This window comes from Giraffa tippelskirchi, chromosome 4 (assembly GCF_054371585.1).
Source record: "Giraffa tippelskirchi isolate mGirTip1 chromosome 4, T2T-mGirTip1v1.2.pri, whole genome shotgun sequence".
Classification (NCBI taxonomy): domain Eukaryota; kingdom Metazoa; phylum Chordata; class Mammalia; order Artiodactyla; family Giraffidae; genus Giraffa; species Giraffa tippelskirchi.
The window spans coordinates 93139924-93158479 of NC_137278.1; the positions used below are offsets into that span (position 1 = coordinate 93139924).

Here is an 18556-nt window from a genome sequence, read left to right on the forward strand (position 1 = left end):
TTACTGGTCAGGGCATAGACTTGGATTACTGTGATATAGAATGATTTGCCTTGGAAACAAACAGACATCATTCTGCAGGTTTTGAGATTGCATCCAAGTACTGCATTTTGGACGTTTTTGCTGATTATGTTGCATACTCCAATTTTTTCTAAGGGATTCTTGCCCACAGTAGTAGATATGATGGTCATCTGAAATGGTATGGGTCTAACAGAAGCAGAAATGATATAGACCTATGGTACCCCACTCCAGTACTCTTGCCTGGAAAATTCCATGAATGGAGAAGCCTGGTAGGCTACAGTCCATGGGGTCGCTAAGAGTCGGACATGATTGAGCGACTTCACTTTCACTTTTCACTTTCATGCAATGGAGAAGGAAATGGCAACCCACTCCAGTATTCTTGCCTGGAGAATCCCAGGGACGGTGCAGTCTGGTGGGCTGCTGTCGATGGGGTCGCCCAGAGTTGGACACGACTGAAGCGACTTAGCAGCAGCAACAGAAGCAGAACACATTAAGAAGAGATGGCAAGAATACACAGAAGAACTATACAAAAAAGATCATCATGACCCAGATAATCACGATGGTGTGATCACTAACCTAGAGCCAGACATCCTGGAATGTGAAGTCAAGTGGGCCTTAGGAAGCATCATGATGAACAAAGCTAGTGGAGGTGATGGAATTTCAGCAGAGCTATTTCAAATCCTAAAAGATGGCGCCGTGAAAGTGCTGCACTCAATATGTTAGCAAATTTGGAAAACTCAGCAATGGCCACAGGAATGGAAAAGGTCAGTTTTCATTCCAATCCCAAAAAAAGGCAATGCCAAATAATGCTCAAACTACCGCACAATTGCACTGGTCTCACATGCTAGCAAAGTAATGGTCAAAATTCTCCAAGCCAGGCTTCAACAGTACGTGAACTGTGAACTTCCAGATGTTCAAGCTGGATTTAGAAAAGTCCGAAGAACCAGAGGTTAAATTGCCAACACCCGTTGGATCATCAAAAAACCAAGAGAGTTCCAGAAAAACATCTACTTCTGCTTTATTGACTATGCCAAAGCCTTAAACTGTGTGGATCAAAACAAACTGTGGAAAATTCTTCAAGAGATGGGAATACCAGACCACCTGACCTGCCTCTTGAGAAACCTGTATGCAGGTCAGGAAGCAATGGTTAGAACTGGACATGGAACAACAGACTGGTTCCAAATAGGAAAAGGAGTATGTCAAGGCTGTATATTGTCAACCTGCTTATTTAACTTATATGCAGAATACATCATGAGAAATGCTGGGCTGGATGAAGCACAAGCTGGAATCAAGATTACTGGGAGAAATATCAATAACCTCAGATATGCAGATAACATCACACTTATGGCAGAAATCGAAGAGGAACTAAAGAGCTTCTTGATGGAAGTGAAAGAAGAGAGTAAAAAGCTGGCTTAAAACTCAACATTCAAAAAGGAAGATCATGGCATCCGGTCCCATCACCTCATGGAAAATAGATGGGGAAACAATGGAAATAGTGACAGACTTTATTTTTTGGGGCTCCGAAATCTCTACAGATAGTGACTGTGGCCATGAAATTAAAAGACACTTGTTCTCTGGAAGAAAAGTTATGACCAACCTAGACAGCATATTAAAAAGCAGAGACATTACTTTGCCAACAAAGGTCTGTCTAGTCAAAGCTCTGGTTTCTCCATAGTCATGTATGGATGTGAGAGTTGGACTATAAAGAAAGCTGAGTACTGAAGAACTGATGCTTTTGAAATATTATGTTCGAGAAGACTCTTGAGAGTCCCTTGAACTGGAAGGAGATCCAACCAGTCAATGCTAAAGGAAATCAGTCCTGAATAGGATTGGTGTTGAAGCTGAAACTCCAATACTTTGGCCACCTGATGAGAAGAACCGACTCATTGGAAAAGACCCTGATGTTGAGAAAGATTGAAGGTAGGTAGAGAAGGGGACCACAGAGGATGAGATGGCTGGATGGCATCACCGACTCAATGGACATGACTTTGAGTATGTTCCGGAGTTGGTGATGGACAGGGAAGTCTGGTGTGCTGCAGTCCATGGGGTCACAAAGAGCTGGACATGACCGAGCAACTGAACTGAACTGAATGCCTAAAATAAATCCTACTGGAGAGAATGCTTCTGTCAAAATAATAATGACTGATTCATTTATCTTTCTGAAGCTACCTTGGTACGAGATCTCAGTCTGCCTCTAACCTGACAGAATATGCCAGAAGATTGAGGAATCTGGGGTTTCAGGACTCAAGTGTTCCTGCTCTCCTCACTTCATGCTAGTCACAGTGGCTTCAGCAATTGTGCCTTAAAGCATGGGAGATGTACAACTTTTCTGTCTGGTTACCTTTGGAGAAGAGAATAAATTATCCAGCTCTAGTACCCTTACACTGAGAAGGCAATGGCACCCCACTCCAGTACTCTTGCCTGGAAAATCCCATGGACGGAGGAGCCTGGTAGGCTCCAGTCCATGGGGTCGCTAAGACACGACTGAGCAACTTCACTTTCACTTTTCCCTTTCATGCACTGGAGAAGGAAATGGCAACCCACTCCAGTATTCTTGCCTGGAGAATCCCAGGGACGGCGGAGCCTGGAGGGCTGCCATCTATGGGGTCGCACAGAGTCGGACACAACTGAAGCAACTTAGCAGCAGCAGCAGCAGTAGCAGTACCCTTACAATCATAGAGAAAATAAAATGACATGCTCTCATTGGGGTGAGGGGGTTACCCCTTTCTGGGAAGATGAAGACAAACCTTGTTCTTTCTTATTTTGTTTTTAAAATTTCCAGGGTTGGAGTTGACAGTTGGTTGCTTACAGAGTTATTGACAGTGTAAGCAAAATTCTTAGTGGTATAATTTTTTGAGTGAATAGAAAAGGGTGCTAATCAACTATGTGATCATACATAAAAACAAGATAGACAAAGACTTCAACCTGACTTTTTATTCTTGGCCACTCAGCATAAGGGATCTTAGTTCCCAGACTAAGGATAGGACCTGCGCTGCCTGTGGTGGAAGCGAAGCATGGAATCTTAACCACTGGACCACCAGGGAAGTTACCACAACCTGGCGTTTGAATGTGACTTACATTAAATTGAATACAAATAGGTGTTGGTCTTCTCAAAGTATTTGTTAGTAACGAAATTTGTCTCCTGCGTTGCTTTTAGTGGTGAGTAAGGTACAGAATGTGGTTGCGTGAAGCTCTGCTATGCCCAGCTTTATTTGACCCAACAGCTCTTCCAGGCTTATCTCACTTTGCTATCAGGATTTTTACCTGCTGGTTCCCTTTTCACCTCTTTCTGTTTCCTTTCTTCAAAGTACTTTTCCTTTGGTAGATAGTGACTGTGGATTTTCGCCTTTCTGTGCTTTCTTTTTTGTTGTACACGCTCCTTTTCATCACACACTGTGATGGGAGAGTCAGTGATCATGCTAGAAGTTTTGAGTGCTGATTCTTCTCTCTCACTGGTCAGTAGATACAGGGCTTAGGCTGGTGATCAGTTCCTGCAGCCCTCATTTTTTTTTTCCCCCAGTCATTCAGTCGTGTTCAACTCTTTGCAACACTATGGATTGTAGTCGGCCAGGCTCCTCTGTCCTGGGAATTCTCCAGGCAAGAATACTGGACTGGGTAGCCATTTGCTTCTCCAGGGGATCTTACTGACCCAGGGATTGAACCCACATTTCCTGCCTTGTAGGCTGATTCTTTACGGTCTGAGCCTCCAGGGAAGACTCTCATTTTAACCCTAGTGAATCAGGATTTGCTAGGTCTCTTCCTAATTTAAATATTTCATGATATTTCAACTAAGTGTTGCATTACAGATACATGATTGACAAGTTCTCATTTCTGATAAAATGCTGTGATGTGAGAAGCTTGGTCTCAGCCTCTGGAAGCTGAAAAATATCACATCAATGCTTCAGGTACGACACAAATTACTAAGCAAAGCAATTTAGTTAGGAGCAAAATACATCATTAAAGAACACAGCCTTCAGAATAACCTGATCAGGTATTTCATTGGCTGAGAAGTTCAATAGGTTTCAGATTAAACACATAACCCCTATTTTGTTGGAGGAATTACTTCACTGTCAAAATTGTTTTATCATTTATGGAGAGGCAGTAAGATGGAGAAGTTAGGAGCAGGTAAAAGACAGAGGACAGATACTTCTCTTTTTAGGTTGGGATGGGGCAAAAATGCTGACGTGAAATACTTAGATTGTATTGTCCTTGGGTTTTGCTACATTAGTTTGACTAGGTTAACTAACATAGATACACTTTAATTAGGAACCTTGTGGAAGAAATGGTATTTGGCAGAAGAAAGGGAAGCTCTCAGAAATAAATCATGGCTTCATGGGGCAAGATTGGCTTCATCATGTTGAGTATGGAGCAGGAGAAGAAAGCACACAGGAAATGCAGTTGTGGAGGGAAAGAGAAGGGATTAAATGTTACTATGCTTCAATATATTTTAAAAAGGCAACACAATGCAAAACTCTGAACAAACCAGGTACACAATCAGCATTTGTGGCATGAGCTGAGTTAATGAATGAAAGATGCTAAAGCCAGGGAGTGCTTAAAAAGCAGGTACAGATACAGCCATGGTCCATGACCTGATTTTGTACTGGACCCATAGTTGAGGTCAGGAGGAGAAGGGGACGACAGAGGATGAGATGGTTGGATGGCATCACCAACTCAATGGACATGAGTTTGAGCAAACTCCAGGAGTGGTGAAGGACAGGAAAGCCTGGTGTCCTGCAGTCCATGGGGTCACAAAAAGTTGGACATGACTTAGTGACTGAAAAACAACAACAACATAGTTAAAAAACAAACTTAAAAGAAGTCAAGAAAGTGTTTTCAGATAATGCTCTAAATAAGGACAGTTTTCTCACCTCTACAAACTCAGTCACGGTATGCTTTCATCCAAAGGTTGTATATATTATTATTAGGACTTGCTCAGGCTTTACTTAATAAAGATTTTGAGCAAAACACAATGTATAATAGATGTTTTATGGTCAATTGTTTGTATCATGCACTAGATTTTTGGTAGATTTTCCATGTTTGGAATAAATCCAGTGCATTGTACCAAGGCGGTTGCAACATGTCTGTTCAGTAATGTCCATGTGCTAAAAGTCCCCAAGAGGGCTCTACTGGGAGAGGATTAAAACTTGTCATTATGCCAAAGAACAAATATTTGCTGGTTCTCTGCAGTGTGCAGCAATGTTAGAGCTCATGTTACAGGTTAATTGTTTTCAGTAGTGGGATCACCTGAATCAGGTTTTCCTTGGCTTAGCAGAGTATGAATAAGGAAACGCAACACAACGTGACCACCAATATTGGGGACAGAACTCTGACCAGCTAAGGCAGCCAACGGCCACTGGGAAATTCTCAAAATGTGCTTCCACCTGAGGTACAGAGCACAGGAGATTTTACCCCTACTTGTTCTTCTAGCACTCGGCAGCAAAGACCTCTTCCTGAAGCCTGGGTGAGATTCAGAGAAACAGAACACAAAAAATTGTGTTTCAAGCACAGAATGGAAAAGAAAACACCTTCAGGTTATCAGCCAGAAATCCAGAGAACTTACATGTCCACTCACCAGAATTCTGTAGCCTGGAAATAGCCTCAATTTTACATGACTGCAAGGTTTCTTACGTAAAAATAAGGTTGTCCATCTCTGAAAATCGGGTACCAGTTTTTGGTTTTTTTTTCTACGGTCTTTTTCCAGCCTGATTTTAAGCTCCGTAAAATCAGCATTCTTGGTAAAATGGGAATACTGTGTATCTTTCTCCATCACATCCTGTGAGGGACTAATTACTCATTCTGTACTTAAAAAGTAAAAGTATGGGAGCTCTATGCATTGACAGCACCCATGTTTGCAGAGGTAGCCGGCCAGTCAGCATTTTCATTCTGCACAAAATGCCTGAGAAGATTTTAGAAATGGCAAAGCCGCCTCTTTTACATCAATCTACATTGCAATTTTAGCAAAGCAGCATTACTCAGAACACCATACAGTATATCCCAGTGTACACAGTCAGAGTCCAATTTGAATCTGTGGGATGAATTAAAATACCATATACTAAAGAGGCGTTCAAAAATAGTAAACTACCGTAGCTACCAGCTGCAATCTCTTCTTTTTCTCGAAAAATCTTCTCCATTTAAGTCAGATCAGCATATGGCTTATCCGAACTATACCTTGTAATAACTCCATGAAAAAGGAATGACTTGTTGGAAATTTACACAGCACAGGTAGGGAAAAGGGGTGCTAAACTGTGCTTCTTTCACTGGGGTCTTCTCACCTGCTAGAAACTATGCCAGACCAAGAGCCATGATAAAAAATCTCTGCCTAGCTGATCTTTTCATTCCCCTGAAAACCTTGCATTTCTTACTCCAGCGATTCTGTAGCAAGGTACACAATAACAATGGTCAGAATCGGCACTCCACGGCTGACCACCTAGAAAGAAACGTTCTCTGCTGGGACTCTGGCCCCGCGCACAGCCAGCCGGCTGCGGTTTCTGCATGGCTTGTGCTGGACAATGTCGGGCAATCCGTTTCAGAATGCGGTGTCAGTCAGCGCTCTGGCACTTGTACAACCTCAAAGGGTGAAAGAAAACACGGCCCAGTCCGTGGTCAGTGGCTGGTGGCCGTGCTGGGCGGTGTGTGGGTGAAGTGGCGTGGAAGGAAGCGGGCTTGGGCGCTGCCTTGGGTTTTCCCAGGCTATGAGGACCAGCGGCCCGCGCCCAGAATCCTCTCGGGGCATCCACCACCCCTCTTGGCCTTTTGGCCCCCGCCCCTCCCTCTTCTCTCTCCCCCACCGCGCCCAGCCTTTGGTGCAAGAAAGAGACCAGAGTGCCACAAAAGGCCAAGGCCAGCTCAGTTTCAGACCCCAGGGCAACATGTGTTCAGCGAAGGAGAGTATAAGAAACACTGGATATAGCAGTTAATACTTTAGACGGACAGTTTTCCGACTCCGGTTTTCTTTTAAGCCATGCATATTTATTGCCATTCAAAGAGACGATGCTCGCATACCAGCAAACAGCTCTTGAGAACACAGCAAATCTTAAAATGATTAAGGCACTGGGGTTTGCTAAAGATGTGGCATGCAAAGAATCATGAGAAAGCCATGGAATATTAAAAAAATATTAATAATGTCAGTTCTAATAATTCAATCTCAGCTTTCTTTTGGTATAGTCCTGCTCCAAGTAGTGTACCCTGTCTTTTTTCCTTAAGAATGAACAAAGATCACGGAGCAGATTGTAGCCTAGGTAAATTGCATGTCTGTTTACAATTGTATTTCACATATTCTATATATCATTTGCAAACTATTCTCCAAAGAAATATGTATCAAACTTTTGGAAAAAAATGAAGATTTGATGACAATCTGTTTTCCTTTCATTTGTTTCAGATGCTGCATGCTTTTTCATCTGCTGCTTAAATTCTTTGTCTGTATTTGGGATATAGTGTCCTGTCATGTTCATCCCTGTTTTCTTTTGTTCTTTCAGCTTTTACATTCATAAACTACATTTCTTGAAATGATATCACCACAATTAAGCAAAGAAGAGGGAAAAAAGACCTTATTGAAAATTGTAATGAGGTATGTATACAATGTGATTACAGACTTTTGATCAAAAGTGAACGTCAAATATCTTTTCACATTGCGCTTAAAAAAAAAAAAAAATCAAACTGCCTTCCCCACCCCCCAGTTATTTTACTTATATAGGAATATGCAACTTGTGAGTTTTTTAGACATTGTTGTTGCAAAGATGTCTTGGGCTATACTTTGAGGAGCGAAGTGAAGGATTATAGCATATTTATGAACATGTTTTTATCGTCTGCTCTTTTGGGATGGGAATTATTCCCTAATAATTAATTGCTGCAACTGTTTTAACTGTCAAAACTAAAGATGAATCCTGCAAGAATAGTTCAAACAGGATAACAACCAATGGTAACTGCTTAGGCGTATGACTCATAGAAAACAGTCAGGAAGAGCAGAGATGCTGAACTGAATGTTACGTGGGTTTAACAGCTCAGGGCTAGCATTACTCACAGTGTATTAATAGAATCATTTTACTCTTAAGTTAGCTCTGAAATCAGACAAAAACACATTCATTCAGAAGATAAATTTCTATCCCACTACACATAAGGGCTCTTAGACCCTGCTAAATGCTCTTGTCCACCATATATTTAATTATTTCTTGTACTGGAATTCAAATCATTGGGGGAAGAGAAAAGAATATTTAATTTTAGAATGTCTTCAAAGATAATCACGAGAAAAACAACACAGTATTACCTTGTCGATTTGGTGTATAGGCATGGTATAAACAATCGTGTGAAGAATTATAATCAAGCTTGGATGTAAACGTTGGTGTTGGCTTCAAAACGAAATGCACACATTTAGAAATAACTGATAAGGATCACTGGTTGAGACAGCACGTTACAGAGCTTGGGAAAAGAAGCAGTTACTCAGTGAAAATGCTTTTGGCAACTATTGACCTTTGAGTTCCTGACTTAAAGGACATACAAACAACACCATTCTCCAGCAAGTTTTCCTTGATAAACCTGCTGGAAAGGGGGACGAATATCCTGAAGCCATTTGACATGCACAATTTAGCAATTATGTGGTCAGAGGAGGAATGATTCTGTTAAACCATTGGGAATTGCTGGTGTTTACAGCCTTTACACATTTATAGAAAAATCTAAGCTCTAACACAGCATAATCTATATCAGAATGGATTCCTCTTCCCAGCAGGGAATGATAATATGCGTTCTACAGGGAAAAGCAAATTTGGAAAATTTCAATTGTTTGATTCAATATCAGCCCCCAAAAAAGAAAAAAAAAAAAGATTCAATGAGGGTGTAGGACCATGTGGTAAGGGGTTATTCATTACTATATTTAAATGAGGAATAAAAATAAAAACAAGTCAAAATTAATGTGATGATTTTTTAACCTTGGATTTAAAAAAAATACAAAAAATCTCCAGGTGAAAAATAATTAAGTTTATTTAACTTTTCAACAAAAAGAATCTGTGCTTTTTCTAAGTCAACCTTGATCTCATAGCAAATTTTGTTTAATTTTATTTTATTCCACTTGCAGAAGGACCCGTAACGCTAATGCTTTAAATATTTCAGTCTAATTGGGAACGCTCAATTCATTTTCCCTCTGAATAATTTAAAACTGTTTTCCTCTTGTTTAGCTTTCTCGATATGAAAATATTGTCTTTGCATTTTTATTTTTAACAGAGAAATACATAGAACATAGTTTTCTCCTCTTCTGAAAAAGCAAACGGTTTTTGAGTTTTTTTTTTTAATTCACAAGAAAGTGCCTCCCGACTCTCACTGTCTAATGGGTCCTTTCCACAATGTCCTGCATTCATCAATCAGATATCAATTGCACCATGGCCGATTGGTCCCCCCCCCCACCTCCATCATTCCCTGCTGCCTGGGCGCTGCCTGCCAAATGTCATAGGAAGTGACTTGAATAGTGACAGCAGATGCAGCAGCACCCTCCGTGTGCTGGGGCGGGGTTGGGTAGGGGGGGTCATTGCCATCCTCACAGAGGGCCCGCACAGCTGCTGTCTAAACTCAGGGTCTGAAGCACAATCGGCTTGCAGAAGACCACCCCTCACTGTGTGTCGTGAACCCTGCTGCCCAGACACATGCAATTTAACCCAGCAACGCCATCTATATCTCACTCCAATGTCTCCTCCAGGACACTTCATTCGCATTTGGAATGTAGACCCCAATTGTTAGTTTGTTATCTTGGGAGGGGAAAAAGCCAAGCAATCATTTGATTGTACATGGATTTAAGAATGAATTGATGCCTTTAATAATCTGAGAGTATATACCTATGACATAATCACATAATTGTGATAGAGGCAAGTTTAAGTGAAAAGGAAAGATTGGTTGGCAGTTAGAACTGGCTGGTGCTACTCCAGGGACCCCAAAGTGCACGATTTCTCTGATGTAGTCTTCGCGCAGGTGTGACTTCTCAGCATATGGAATGTAGAAGGATAGAGCTCCCCAAACTCAGTCACACAGAATTGATATTCACCCATTGAGACTTAAGAACTTTTTTTAAGAACGATCTGGCAAGGGAGCTTCTCAGGTGGCTCAGTGGTAATGAATCTGCCTGCCAATGAAGGAGAACCAGGTTCAGTCCTTGGGTTGGGAAGATCCTCTGGAAGAGGGAAGGGCAACCCACTCCAGTATTCTTGCCTGGAGAATCCCAAGGCTAGTAGACTACAGTCCACTAGAGGAGCCTAGTGGGCTACAGTCCATGGAGTCATGAAAGACTGGGACACAACCTGGCGATTAAACACCAGCAGCAAGCTCACAAGGAAATTGGTGTGAACCTTCCTCACAATGCAAAAGATAGGAGGGTGGCTCTTGAACTGTTTCCTCATTGTGTTCCTCTCCAAAACATGTCTTTTTGTTTCTTGCACACCTTGCACAGATATCCTGCCTGGACCCTTCTGTTTTAGAAGGTGGAAATACGATGATTTTCCACGTGCCAAGATGCTGAACAGGAGTGCGTGTGCTCCTTGTCCGATTACTTAATGCATCAATGTTAAGAGGCAGCATCAGCTGTACCTTTGATATTATTTCTTGTGGGAATCAGATAAAGTAAATTTGGATAAAGTAAATTTTTGTTATTAAAATATCTTTGATGATTGCTTATACCTTTCTTTTCTTAGCATTTTAGAGTGAATTCCTAATTATACCTTAAACTCTTGGACATACGCACATACATAAAACATACTGTCTGATAACAAACAAGGTCTTGCTGAAGATAGAATCATGATACTGTCTTAACAAGAAGGCTACCTGATGATCAACCTGAGTGCAAATTTCTGGTGCTCTTATGTGTTAACTGTGCAACTTTGACCAACTTTGACCAAGTCACCAGATTCTCGGAACCTTATAGCCTTAAAATGAGGTTAAAAAAAAAGAACTTACTTCATAGATTTGGAGAAATGGAAATGAGATAATGTATACAACGCTTCTTACAATGACTGGTGGTAGTAGTATCCCCTTTATGTCTTTGTTGAAAGCAGTATGTATCTGTATTGCTCAAATCCCACCCTCACTCCTAAGACACTTTCTCTCTTCTGTCCCCCACTTCTCTTTCTCTAGAATATTATTCATTATGCTCTATAATTTCCTTGTATTTTTTTCCTAAGTTTGTTGTCTGTCTTCCCTTCACTGGAATATGAATTCACAAGTGCAGTGATTTTTGACTGTTTTATTATTCTCTCCACATTACTAGAACTCTGTAAACATTTATTGATTGAGTGGATAAATGAACAAATACATTAATAAGTGAATGAAAGACTGGATTATTTAAAACATGTCTTTGCCATCCTGTGGAAGTACATAGACTATTTTGCCATGAATTTATTGAAAAGATCTCTTTCCAAAACTTTTGGGCCTAATAGAATGATTTTCTTCTAAATGTACAGAGTGAAGGCCATATTTTTAAGCATGTTTCCTAAGGCACTATTGTTGTTAAACTTTGAACGGAAATTAACCCTTTGTCTACTTGGGAAAATTTTTCTCTTGTTGAACTTGGATAGTCCGATGTAGCAGCCCGACTGTGCTGTCTTCTGAGTCAGTGAAATGGGCAGCCACTGGAGACCCAGGAGAGTGGCACAGAGATCTGAGTGCTACAGATCCATTGGGTGAGCCTAGAGCCACATTCTGGTCTGTGCCTGCTCTGAACAAGCTGTCCCACCCTTTGGAGACACAGGCAAGCCTTCAGGGCTTGGGTGTCATAATTTGTAGGAACTGGCACTGAATTGATGTCTATTCTAGCTCTACAGTTGTGTTTACACACTTTCAGTATTTCTTTAGCCCCTTGAACAAGATAGGGGTCTCATTCATGAAAGGATCCTTGGATCCATCTTGCAATATGCAACTGCAGGTTATCCTTTGCATGAATACTCAGTGACCCCATGGACTGTAGCCCATTAGGCTCCTCTGTCCCTGGGATTTCCCAGGCAAGAATACTGGAGTGGGTTGCCATTCCCTCTTCCAGGGGATCTTCCCATTCCAGGGGTCAAATTCATGTCTCTTGCATTGACAGGTGGATTCTTCACCACTGAGTCACCTAGGAAGCCTACCCCTTAAACTTACACAAAGTGGTATCTCAATTATATAATATCTCCCTCAAGTTAGAAAAAAAAGAATGGACCTGGCCTTGTGTCTAGTCCATGCTTTGGTGAACAATGTCTTCTAGTGCATTAGTACCATTTAGGGCTCATCTTTTGGTGCTCCTCTGATCACTGGGAGGTCTGAGAGAAAACAAAAACTAGGAAATCAAAACAAGAGACTGTGGCAGTGCCTAGGCCCCATTGTCCCATATTCTGTTTTTTTTTTTTTTTTTAAGAAGTGCATCTACAGATTTATTAACTCAGAAAAAGCAAGAGAGAAAAAAATCCCTAATTTTAAATGCATCCCTGAGTGCCAACTATTCTTAATGTAGATGAAAGGTAAAGTAAGCCTGCACTGAAAGGCATGTGATTACAATAAAGAGAGGGAAGAAAATCCTTTTTCAGGAGGGAGGTTATAACTTACACATGTTTAGAATTACCAAGAGAGCGATTTGTCCTCCTAAAGCACACGGAGGGACGCCCATGTCATCACTGTGCACACTGCCTTGAACAAGTCCTGTGCTTTTTTGTGAAATATCTATGTCACTTTAAGTGGGAGTGTTAACACCTTTGCTATTTCTCTAAAAATGGGTTGGCTTCTTTTAAAGTTAAAAAAAAAAAGATTGCTATAAAAGGGAGCATTAAGCAAGTTAAGAAAGTGCATTTTTTTTTAAAGGATCAAGCTAAGGAAGGCAATGCTTCCTTAAAAGGCTTGACTTACTCCCCACCACCGTTCTTAACTGTGTGACAGAACAGCCCATGGAAAGGCTCAAAGGAGAAACATGGTGAAACTCAATTACCTGTGTTAGTGAACCACCTACAGGTATTTAAAAATATTCTCTTCTCACAGATCCCCAGTATGACCTGAATGCTTTATTTGTGTCTCTCATGCTCCATTAACATAATGAAATGCCTATGCCTTTTTTTCACAGTGGAAAGAAGTGTCCGAGAGAGAGATAAAATATCCATGCTAACTATAAGCTGGTGGACAAGCTCCTCTGGCTGCTTCCTGGTTGCTCAGCACTCATGGAATACCAAACAGGCAGGACCACAGCCAGGTCTGTGGTCCCAGAGAACCTGCAACTGACTTGAGTTTTGATCTGGACAAGAGCTCTTTGGTCCCATTGATTTTTTAAACCTTGTGAAATCAGCAGACAAGTTTTCCAACACCAGGAATTCTTTAAAGATTCGGTTCTCTACCTACTTTTATTTGAAATAGAAAGGTTTTACGTACAAATACTGTTTCCCTGGATAAAACATCTAGGTTTTGCCTGCAAATCTCTCTGCCTTCAATTTGCAGTCAAGGGAGGAAAATGCCCTCACATAGGAACAAATCTCTTTAGTGACTATTGTCTTTGTACAAAATCATCCTTGAGGTTTCAGACACCATGGAGAACCGCTCAGGCATTCTTTCATTCATTTGTTCTAAAAACACTTTTGGAGTTTCTGCTAGACACAGAATATGGTGCTTGAATATTCTTGGTTCAACCATTGATTTTTCAAAGATTTGTTATTGATTATTAATTCAATGAATTTGAAAGGATACGTGAGTGAATTAATAAGTTCCCACTGTGGCCCAGATGCAATTCAGGTGCTTGTTCCCTAAGTGCTTGTTTGCTGCTGTCACTCTTGCCACACTGGACCAAACCAGCTGGCCTCCAGGTCTATCAGATTCCTCCAACCCCTGCCTCCCTCCTGTCAATACATCTTACCCATTCTCTCCTTTCTGTCACATTCTTGATCAAGATTCTTCAGTAGTTCTCCACTGACTGCCCACAGGGGGGTTCAAGTCCTAAATCTTACATTCCAAGCACAGTAGGTTCATACTCTGATCTCTGCATCCCTAAGTCCTTTCACATCCTCTCTCACACACTCCGTTCTAGGAATACTGTGCTCTTAACTAGACGTCTTTGATAGTCTTCTGCTTCTATGCCTCTTTGCTTACTCTCAGCCTCCCTAGGATCCTTCTTCAGTCTTACATTAACACCTCACTCAAACCCCAGTCCTCCACCAAGCCTTTAGAAAAAATTTCAGCTGAAAGTGGTGTAATCTTCTACCATATTTGAGCTCTAAGCACTTTTTTTTTTTGAACACTTATTTTATTCCAGCTACTGACTTGTATATTTTCACTTATCACTGCCCTCTCTCCCCAGCAAAATCATGATTTTTACAATTAACCTTTACCTTATAGAAAGCAAGGGATGGGTCTCATTTTTTTTTCAAACTTTTTATTTTGTGTTGCGGTATAGCCAGTAACAGTATTGTGGTAGTTTCAGATGAACAGCGAAGGGACTCAGCCATACATATACATGTATCTATTCTCCCCAAACCACCCTCTCATCCTGGCTGCCACATAACATTGAGCAGTGTTCCCTGGGCTGTAGAGTAGTTCCTTGTCGGTTATCCATTTTGAATATAGCAATGTGTCCATGGCCATCTCAAACTTCCAAACTACAGGATGGATCTCATTTTACAGCTATTTGCACCCCTGTTCCTCCCTGGGACTCATTTAGTTATTACATGGAATAAGCTCATTTTGAGATTAAAAAAAAACTGTCAATATCCATATAAACAGATAGTTGATCATTTTGAAAGCTTTATTTACAATGTGATTTGTCATAATATTTATTCATTTGCTTTACTAATAAAAATGCAAATAAAAAATATAAATGCTTTTTATTATTCATTTGAGTTTTAAATAATCTCTATCAGACAAATGTCCAGAGTAAGAGAAAATAAGACAAATGACTAAATAAGTTAAATTTCCAAAGAACAAAGTTAAAGTATTCTATGAAATAATTGAAAATTGGTTGACCCTGTAGTTGATCACTGATTTGGTCGTATTCACAGATTTGAAGGTAATATGTTTATGCCAATGGTTCCAAATAGGGAAAGGAGTACATCAAGGCTGTATATTGTCACCCTGCTTATTTAACTTATGTACAGAGTACATCATGAGAAACGCTGGGCTGGAGGAAGCACAAGCTGAAATCAAGAATGCCGGGAGAAATGTCAATAACCTCAGATATGCAGATGACACCATCCTTATGGCAGAAAGTGAAGAACTAAAGAGCCTCTTGATGAAAGTGAAAGAGGAGAGTGAAAAAGTTGGCTTAAAACTCAACATTCAAAAAGCTAAGATCATGGCAACTGGTCCCGTCACTTCATGGCAAATAGATGAGGAAACAGTGACAGGCTTTATTTTAGGGGGCTCCAAAATCACTGCAAATGGTAACTGCAGCCATGAAATTAAAAGACACTTGCTCCTTGGAAGAAAAGTTATGACCAACCTAGACAGCATATTAAAAAGCAGAGGCATTACTTTGCCAACAAAAGTCCCTCTAGTCAAAGCTCTTGTTTTTCCACTAGTCATGTATGGATGTGAGAGTTGGACTATAAAGAAAGTTGAGCGCCGAAGAATTGATGCTTTTGAACTGTGGTGTTGGAGAAGACTCGTGAGAGTCCCTTGGACTGCAAGGAGATCCAACCAATCCATCCTAAAGGAAATCAGTCCTGAATATTCATTGGAAGGACTGATGTTGAAGCTGAAACTCCAATACTTTGGCCACCTGATGGGAAAAACTGACTCATTGGAAAAGACCCTGATGCTGAGAAAGATTGAAGGCAGGAGAAGAAGGGGATGGCAGAAGATGAGATGGTTGGATGGCATCACTGACTCAATGGTCATGAGTTTGAGTAAACTCCGGGAGTTGGTGATGGATAGGGAGGCCTGGAGTGCTGCAGTCCATGGGGTTGCAAAGAGTTGGACACGACTAAGTGACTGAACTGACTGACTGACTGATGTTTATGTCTGTGTATATAGAGGGAGGAGCTAACTGTGCACCTATGTGTTGATGGAGCATTATTAATAGAAACATGCTGAATTAAAGAATATGGCCATAGGAGCTGCAGCCCAAAAGATACTAATAGAGAGGGCAACAAGTGCTGTCCTTGTAATTTGGACCATCTAAGTGTTAGGAGGGACTACACACAATGAAGTATTTTCTATTGAGGAACTTGACTGAGCAGAGGCTGTGGCATATGCCACCAGGTTTTAAGCATAAGTGAGAAAAGCACCCTCCACCATTTAGGCTGGGAGCCAACATAAAGTGAAGAAGCTAACACTAAAGGCAAAGTGCACTAATTCCAGGGAAGGTGAACACAGCAGTGAACTGTTTCAATACTAGTTATAGCATCCAAGACATGGAAGCAACCTCAGTGTCCCTGAACAGACAAATGGGTAAAGAAGATGTGGTGCATTTATGCAATGGAATGTTTGTTGTTGTTGTTTAGTTGCTCAGTCATGTGTGACTCTTTTGCGACCACATGGACTGTAGCCCACCAGGCTCCTTTGTCCATGGGATTTCCAGGCAAGAATTCTGGTGTGGGTTGCTAATTCTTTCTCCAGGGGATCTTCTCAATCCAGGAATTCAACCCATTTTTCCTGCATTGGCAGACAGATTATTTAACACTGAGCCACCAGGGAATTCCTAGTGGAATATTGCTTGTCCATTAAAAAGAAATCATGAAATGATGCTATCTGCAGCAACATGGATGGACCTAGAGATTATCATACCAAGTGAAGGAAGTCAGAGAAAGACAAATGCCATATGATATCACCTAAATGTGAAATCTAAAAAGTGATACAAATGAACTTATTATAAAGCAGACATAGGACATAAGACAAAACAGACATATGTCCTCACAGACAGGAAACAACTTATGGTTACTAAAGGGGAAAGGGGGGATTTAGGTGTTTGGGATTAACATATACAGGCTACCATATATAAAGTAGAATAACCAGCAAGGACCTACTGTAGAGCACAGGGAATTTTGCTCAATATTCTGTAATAACCTATATGAGAAAAGAATCTGAAAAAGAATAAATATGTATATATATATAAGAATAAATATGTACATATATAAGCTATATATATATATAGCTTCCCAGGTGACACTAGTGGTAAAGAACCTGCCTGGCAATGCAGGACACGTAAGAAATGCTGGTTCGATCTCTGGGTCAGAATAATCCCCTGGAAGAGGGTATGGCAACCCACTCCAATATTCTTGCCTGGAGAATCCCATGGACAAAGAAGCCTGGCGGGCTACAGTCCATGGGGTCGTAAGAGTCAGACATGACTGAGTGAATAACATTTTCTGGCAAAGATGTGCTAGATTCTGCCTAAAATAAGATTAACCCTGCTGCCAAGAATAACTGGAAAATCTGGTTAAAATATGGAATCAAAGACCTATCCAACCAGCCCAGACTCGAGGGGCTAAGATGGTGAAAAGTCCAGTCAAATGAGTCAACCTTGGCTCTGCTTTTCCTCTGGAGGCATTTTCTTAGGCAAAATGAGCTGACAGATGGAGCATTCAAGATAAAGTAGCCTCTAGAAAGATAAGAAATTGAGCAAAGACTCTTCAAGTAGCCCCATGGAGCTGAGATAATAACATTTCAGATGAGTGATTGTAGTCAAGGTGGAGAAATCAGAATTCCAAGGAGACAGGGGTGCAACATTCCATACTGCTTTTTTTTTTAAACATTTACCTATTAATGAGTGATGGCCACATGATAAGAAACTGATCAGAGGTTTTACTAGTCTCACAAAGACAGAGACAAAGAGAGACACAGAAATAAAATGAAAATAATATAAAACAACACCTCCAAATGCTCTAGCAAAGTGGAAAGATAGGAGTAAACTTAATATGATACAGTGTATTTGAAAAAAAAAAAAACACATCACGCTTAATATTAGAATATTAACAGCTTTCCCCAAATCAAATTGAAGAGGAAGAAATGCTTGTGATCACCACCACTATTCAATATTGGGTTGGAGGTTCCTTACAGAGCAATTGATAAGAGAAAGGCATAGACTTGAAACATAAAAATAAATATTTGCAGATGGCATGATCATTTTTACAGAAAATTTAAAATCTACAACCTATACATCTTATTATACACATTTGATAAAGTCACTGGGTACATGTCCAATGGACAAAAATTGGTTGCTTTTCTCTACACCAGCAATAACCCAGTTGCATTATTTTTTAGATGATGCTGTTTACCTTAATTCCAAAAAAATCAAATGTCTAAAAAATGAATCTATTAAAATTTATTTAAGACTATTGCACAAAATCTCTGTAGAATATTGAGACAAATTATTGTGCATGGAAAAATGTTAATTCTTTCCACTGTCATTTGGTTTAATAAAATCCCAGTGAAAATCCTTGCAAGAGTTTTGGTGAATTTTTTTTGTGAAAATTATGAAGATGATATAAAAATTTATATGAACATGAACATGGCCAAGAATAAGGTAATCATGAGAAAAAACAAAGTTGAAGGATTTCAATTCAATATGTTAATGAGCAATAGTTAAGACAGTATAGTGTTAACTTAAAGAAATACAAATAGACCA

At 40.3% G+C, this 18556-nt stretch overlaps 2 long non-coding RNA genes across 13 annotated transcripts in view; one reads left to right on the forward strand and one right to left on the reverse strand.

Annotated features, from left to right (window-relative positions):
• Positions 1 to 18556, reverse strand: part of LOC145545973 (uncharacterized) — a 127106-nt gene that overhangs the window by 33953 nt on the left and 74597 nt on the right. The window lies entirely within an intron of this gene.
• On the forward strand, positions 6704 to 10634 carry LOC145545974 (uncharacterized). The gene is made up of 2 exons (XR_014082385.1): positions 6704 to 7585; positions 10445 to 10634. It is a non-coding gene; the product is annotated as an uncharacterized LOC145545974 (long non-coding RNA).